Source organism: Myotis davidii, unplaced genomic scaffold (genome assembly GCF_000327345.1).
Source record: "Myotis davidii unplaced genomic scaffold, ASM32734v1 scaffold391, whole genome shotgun sequence".
Classification (NCBI taxonomy): Eukaryota; Metazoa; Chordata; class Mammalia; order Chiroptera; family Vespertilionidae; genus Myotis; species Myotis davidii.
Window position 1 is genome coordinate 3,705,734 of NW_006284336.1, and position 7,433 is coordinate 3,713,166.

The 7,433-nt window shown below is 41.6% G+C and overlaps 1 long non-coding RNA gene across 2 annotated transcripts in view; it reads right to left on the bottom strand.

Annotated features, from left to right (window-relative positions):
* Positions 1 to 1,162: 1,162 nt before the first annotated feature.
* Positions 1,163 to 7,433, bottom strand: part of LOC107184504 — an 11,059-nt gene continuing 4,788 nt past the window's right edge. For both annotated transcript variants that reach the window (XR_001515353.1, XR_001515354.1), the window contains exon 3: positions 1,163 to 1,308. This is a non-coding gene — a long non-coding RNA (uncharacterized LOC107184504). The remainder of the gene's footprint in view (positions 1,309 to 7,433) is intronic.

Genomic DNA, 7,433 nt, shown 5'->3' on the forward strand with positions numbered 1-7,433 from the left:
GGTGCAGTTCTGCGGGGAAGAAAAATATGTCCGTGGTGGTTTGTTTACCTTGTTTAAGATGAGAGGTGAAATACCAGACTGATGAGGAAGCTTGGCACAACAAATCCTTTTTTCTCAGTTTCAAAAGCACCAAAGGTCAGTTCCCATGATATCTGACTCTTCTTGTACCTTAATTCCATCGCATTTCATACACAGGCCAGGGTAACAAGGTCAGAATGCCGCAGGAGCTAAGACGCATGCGCCTTTCTTCAAAGCACCACAAGACAGTCCATCCTATCCTCGAGCCTTCCTTGTTATGCTCCAGGTGGGTGGAGTACGTGACCAGGAAGCTCTACAGGAAAAATCACTCAGCTGTTTATTGCTCTGGGAAAGCCACAACATTTCACAAGTGCTCTAAGATGGAAGCGCAGGCACACGGTAAGCTCTCAAGCGTTTGCTGGCACACTCTCCTTTTCCTTCAAGGGTTTCTCTAAGTCGATTCCAATTCAGTAACAAGCTGGCTGTATATCCCCAGATAACTCAACTCACGGAAAATCTAAGTGCATTCGAGCTACATCAGCAGTATTGGTTCGTGTTCATTTCTTCCCAACCAAAGTTACCAAGCATTGGGCTGACTCCATTAAGAAGGTTGCTTGTCCAGGTTAAAGACAAACACCTTTGATCACTTCTTAAGTTGTTTGAAGACTGTTTGGGTGGTTTTTAAATGAGAAGTCTTTCCCATGGCAAATCAGAACATGCAGACAGAAAAGTCATGGCCACCTTCCTCATTATCCAGCAATAAGGGTGAGACCATGGCCTCAACACCAACTTCCTTCTGGGGGTTCATTTAAAAATGTTTTAAAATTTATTGGGGTGACATTGGTTAACATTAGCATAGAGGTTTCAGGTGTGGGTTTCTATGTTGCAAGATCTGTATATTGTACCCTGTGCCCACCACCCAAAGTCAAATCTTCTGTCACCATATATTAGGACTTCCTTCACCTCTCACCCCCGTCCCCCTCGTAACCACCACTCTGCTGTTTCTGTTCACGAGTTTCCATTTTATATCCCACATATGAGTGAAATCTTATGGTTCTTAGCTTTTTCTGACTGACTTATTTCATTTAGCGTAGTGTTTTCAAGGTCCATCCATGTTGTTGCAAATGACGTAGTGTTTAAGGTCCATCCATGTGGTTGCAAATGGCACTATTTCATCCTTTCTAATGGCTGAGTAGAATTCCACTGTGCATATGAACCACATCTTCCTCATCCAGTCCTCGATCACAGGACACTTTGGTTGTTTCCATGTCTTGGTCACCGTGAGCAATGCTGCAATAAACATAGGGGTGCATATATCTTTGTGATTATATGACTTCAAGGTTTTTGGGTATATACCCAGGAGAGGGATTGCTGGGTCGTATGTTAGCTCTATTCTCAATATTTTGAGGAATCGCCAGACTGTTTTCCATAGTGGTTAGGGGTGTAGACTCATCAGCCAGGTGCAGATGCACACAGGCCTGGCTACGCCAGCTGCTGGGAAATGGTCTCTTGAGGTCAAGCACCAGCCAAGAAGCTGGAGATTTCCTCAGACAAGGTGAGCAGAGGGATATGTGGCGGCATTGTGGGGCCCCAGCCAGCCTCTTCTCCTTCTGGTGATCAGGAAAGGCTTCCTAGAAGTGGTTGGACGGAGCACCCAGCTTAAGTCCTTGTAGGCTGAGGGTGAAGCTAAGGATGAGGATTTGCAGGTGGATGTGGGTTAACTGAAAGAAGCAGGTGGAGAGTGAATTTCCTAAGAAACAGCAGTGGAGTGAGAGAACTGGGGGATTTCCCTCCCTCTGGTTATTAAAGTCCTATATGGTCATTGTAGAACACCTGGATACATTAAGAAAAGGAAATGAAGGCCCTGGCTGGTGTCGCTCAGTTCTACCAAAAGGTCACCAGTTCGATTCCTGACAGTAGGGCTCCATCCCCAGTAGGGGGCATGCAGGAGGCAGCTGATCTGATGTTTCTTTCTCACATTGATGTTTTTCTCTCTCTTAATCTCTACCTCCCTTCCTCTCTCTCTAAAGTCAATAAAAACATATTTTTTTTAAAAAAAGAAATGAGCAAGACACCACAAAAAGGAAACCCCTCAGTCATTCTGGTGTGGGTATTTTTTCCCCAGTTTAAAATTTTTGTGTGTGCACAGTTTGCATATTAGCAATCACTTTCTAATCTACTCGTCCGTTAATAACCTGTTGTCGTTTTTTCACAATGAATGATTCACGCATTTTCCCAGGTCACTAAAGTCTTCTAATGAGTATATATTACTTCATCTTTGGGACGTGACATGATGTGCACTACCCTGCTGCTGGACATTTAAGTTGGTGGTGGTTTTGGCTATTACAAGTCATGCCAGTTTAGTAACTCTGTGCCTGCATTTCAAGAGCTCACCCCTCTCCCCGGCTCTGTGTTCAGGTGCTTGTTATTTTCTTTGGCTAGATTCCCAATTTAGGATTTCTGAGCCAAAGTTAGAAAAACAAGGTTTAGGGTGTTCTTTGAAAGGCCAATGGGTTTGGTTTGATTCATAGGAAACCGAGTAGCCATTCTAGAATCTAAGAGACTCAAATGATCAATGTGGCTGTAGGGCTGAGAAATCCTTATTTCTCAGAAACAGAAAAAAAGTGGGTATGGGTACATGCTAATATGACTTTAGTCCAAATCTCCCCTTCTTCCATTTCCTTATTCTTTCTTATTCTCTGTATCTTTCCACTCAATACATATACTTGTTCTTTTTCAGTCATATATTCATTTCATTCATTCATTCATTCATTCATTCATTTCGTGTTGGCATGTAATTGTAAGCAAAACCAGTATCTCAACTGTCCTCAGGGAGCGAATGGCATAGTACAGGACACAGTACCAAGGAAACAAACCAACACAATTCAGTGGAATGGGGATAAGAAAGTGCTGTGCTGGGAGCCAGGGACGGCTGACATGTGAAGGATAGTACCAGGTAATTAGGTGATATGGGTGATCCAGATAAAGAAAGGGGCGGTGCCTGGATCTGGAATCAGGAGACAACATGGGAAACTTGAAAAAGGAGGACCACAGAAAAGACAAGTTCCAACCAGACCTCCAATTTATCTATTCTCAGGTGAAATGGAATTGGCATTAACTGAGGAGAAGTCTCCAGTGACTTCTTCAAGGATGGACAGTCATTTTTGAAAATAATACCTTTTTTTGAGATCTAATTCACATACCATAAAAATCCACTCATTTAAAGGTTTCAGTATATTTTAAATTGTGCAACAATTGCCACTAATTTTAGAACATTTTCATCACCTCCCAAAAGGAACCCTGTACCCATTAGCAGTCACCCCTTATTCTGCACCCTTCTTCCCCAGTTCTAGGCAACCACAAACCTACTTTCTACTTTATATATAGATTTGCCTATTCTGGACATTTCATATACATTGAATCATACAATGTTTGGGTTCTTTGTGACTGGCTGCTTTCACTTAGCATAATGTTTTCAAATTTCTCTATGTTGTCACATGAACTAGTACTTCATTCCTTTTTTGGCTAAGTAACATTCCACTGTATGAACAGACCATATTTTGCTTATCCATTTGTCAGCTGGTAGATATTTGGGTTGTTTCCTCTTTGGGACTATCATGAATAAGGCCGCTGTGAACATTCATGTATAAACTTTTTATGTGAACATATATTTTTAGTTCTCTTTGAATCTATTCCTAGGAGTGAAATTGCTGTGTCATATGATAACTCTATGTTTAACATTTTGAGAAACTCCCAAACTGGTTTTCAAAGTGGCTACACCATTTTACAATTCTACCAGCAAGGTATGAGAGTTTCAGTATGTCCACATCCTCCCTCCTTGGTTATTGTCTGCTGTTTTTATTTTAGTCGTCCTAGATACAATGGAGTCTCATTGTAGTTTTGATTTGCATTTTCCTAATAACTATGCTGTTGAACATCTCACATGTGTTTACTGGTCATTTGTACATTGTCTTTGGAAAAATATCCACTCGAATCCTTTGTCGTTTTTATTTTTATTTTTTAATGTATATTTTTATTGTTGACAGTATTACAGATGTCCCCATTTTCCCTTCCTTTGCCTCCCTCTACCCAGTTCCTACCCCACCCAGGTTTTCACCACATTACTGTCTGTGTCCATGGGCTGTGCATATAAGTATGTAAGTTCTTTGGTTAACCTCTTAACCCTTTGCCATTTATAAACTGAGGTATTTGTCTTTCTATTGTTTAATTGTAAGAGTTCTGTATATATTGTGGATTTAAGTCCCTTATAAACATATGATCTGCAATATTTTCACCTATTCTGTGTGTAGTCTTTTCACTTTCTTAATGGCACCCTTGGACAGACACCGATTTTTAAAGTTTTATGAAGTCCAATTTATCTAATTTTTATTTTTTTCTGCTTTTGGTGTCAAATCTAAGAAATGGTTGCTCAAGCTAAAGTCCCAAAGATTTACTCCTATGTGTTCTTCTATTAATTTTACAGTTTTAGCACTTACATTTAGCACTGTGACCCATTTCAAGTTAAATTTCATATACAGTACGAGGTAGGGGTCCTACTTCATTCTTTTGCATATGGATATCTTGTTGTCCCAGCATAAAAGTCACATTTTAGGGTTTATAAATCTTCCAGGAAGGGAAAAAATGTAGCCCCTATTTCTCCATCATTCCCTAGAAGATGTTTCCTTCAACCAGCAAGAAACAACTCTGGGGCAGTCCTCTACTGGTCCCAGCAAAGCCTTGGTTCACAGACCTGGAGACCAAGAGGGAATCCTCTGTCAGTGGTGGTTGCCATGGCTCTTTCTGCAATGGAGATTTAGAACTCTTCCTCATCTCCATCACAGGGTCCTGGTGGAGCACCAGGTGAGTCCAGCATATAAGTGCTCAAGTCAGACTCATACGCCGTGGTGGGATTTTCTAGAATTTTCTTTTTTAAAAAAAATATTTTTTATTGATTTCAGAGAGGAAGGGAGAGGGAGAGATAGAAACATCAATGATGAGAGAGAATCATTGATTAGCTGCCTCCTGCCTGTCCCCAACTGGGGACCGAGCCCGCAACCCGGGCATATGCCCCGACCTGGAATTGAACCAAGACCTCCTGGTTCACACAGATTGACACTCAACCACTGAGCCACGCCGGCTAGGCTAGAATTTTCTTTCTTTAAGTACATCCACTGTGTTCCAAGAGGATTAAAAGTGACCAATGTTCCTAGATCTCCTACTCTATTCCAGGTGTCTTCGGGAGAGGTAAAAGACATGGATGGGTTCCCTGGTTTCACCTTCAGTCTGACATTTGGGTTATGCAAACAAGAGGTTTAACCCTAGGTCAGGGTTCTCTACATTACCATTATAATTAATGTCTACATCGTTGGTGCATTCTTCTCTATTTAAGGCCAGGAACTGAGCTTTCTTATAATAATAGTAGCAATAATATGACAACAACTGATGTGTATTGACAATTCATGCTGTGCCAAACACTGTGCTTAAGCACTTCACATGGTGGCTCTCATGTAATCCTCACAACAACCCTGAGGTAAATCCTAGTGCCATTCCCATTTTTATGGATGAGAAAACTGAGTATCAGAACAGTTAAGTAACTTGTCCAAGATCAAACAGATGGTTCCTGTGACTCCAAAATCCAATTTCTTTGGGATGGGGTGGGGGTGGGGGGCATTTTTATTTTCTTATTTAAAATTTTTTAAAATTTCAATTATAGTTGCCATGTATAGTATTATGTTAGCTTCAGGTATACAATACAGTGATTAGACATATTTATAACCTACGAAGTAATCACCCCAATGAGTCTAGTACAAAGTTCAACTTCTTAACCATTTACTTTTATTGACTTAATCTTATTCACGTCATCTTAGGGGCTTGGTACAGTTCCTGGGACAAAGTGGGTGCTTAAGTTACGTGACAGCACAATAGGTGAGAATGGGCTCCAGATTCACAGCCTGGGTTTTATTCTCTTTGTCCTCAGTTTCATCATCCATAAAATAGACATAGTACTTTTCTCTCATTCAAAGAGTTGTTGTGAAGCTTAAATGAAGAGTATCTGATACATAGTAGATGCTCAATACTACTTCAGTTTTATTAACAAGCCTTAAAAGCAGTGAAGAGGTTGAATCTTGGCACCCAACCCTTACTGATCATATGACCTTTGACCATTCTTTAATCTCTCTGTGCCTGTGTTTTTTCATCTGTGAAATGGGGAGAATACTTAAAACCCACCTTATAGGGCTAAATTTGTTCTGACCCATAGAAGTGCCTGCCACATAGTCCCACCTCTGAGTTAGCTAAGATTATGTGGGCAATTCACGTAGAGATGCTATTCATATAACCTTGAATGAAGGATGTCACCCTCTCTTTGGCAAGAGCCTTACTCCTGGTGTGGTGAGAGAGGAAGGGTTAGCTTCCCAGGCACCCAGAGTAGTACAATCCACCCAGGAGTCCAATGGCATCGGAGGTGACATGAGCAAATAGAGCCACAAACCTAGTCTAATCGGGCATGACCAGAAGACCCTCGGACGGTTAAGGAACAAGGTCTCTGAGTTACACAGCCTCGTGTAACAACCATCTCCTAGCACTGGTGTGCAAAGGGATTCTGCATATCCAGGGCACAGAATAGCGGTCAAGGATAGGACGTCACATGGCAGGGATTTTTGTCGCTTTGGCGCATTACTATATCCTTGTCTACAATAGCACTTGTAGTAATTTGCTTCAACAAATTTCCACAAATGTGGAGGCATAAAGCAGCACAGGTTTATGCTCACAGTTCTGGAGGTCAGCAGTCCAAATGAGTTCTATGGGAATAACATGAAGGTGTCAGGAGGAGGCTCTAGGGGAGAGTCTGTTTGCCTGACTTTACCAGCTTCCTCATTCCTTGGCTGGTGGCTTCACTTCACATCACATCACATCACATCACATCACATCACATCACATCACATCACATCACATCACATCAATCACCCTTCTCCCCCTCCTTCCATAGTCACATCACTTTCTTCCCTTCTATAGTCAAGTCTCCCTCCATTTCCTGCTTATAAGACCCCAATGCATACATTTAGGGCCTGCCGGAAAATCCTGGATAATATCCCTATCATAAAATCCTTAACTTGCCCTCGCCGGTGTCCTCAGTTGGTTGAGCGTCGTCCCATGCACCAAGAGGTTGTCAGTTCAATTCCTGGTCAGGGCACATGCCCGGGTTGTGGGCTTGATCCTCAGTAGGGGGCATGCAGGAGGCAGCCAATCCATGGTGCTTTCTGATCCATGTTTCTCTCCCTCTCTATCTCAAATCAATAAAAACATTTTAAAGTAAAAGAATATTTTTTAAAATAATAATAACATGTAATGGAAACATAGTTAAAGTATATTTTTAAAAAAGGATGCTGTGCCCGGCAGCTGTGGCTCAGGGGATT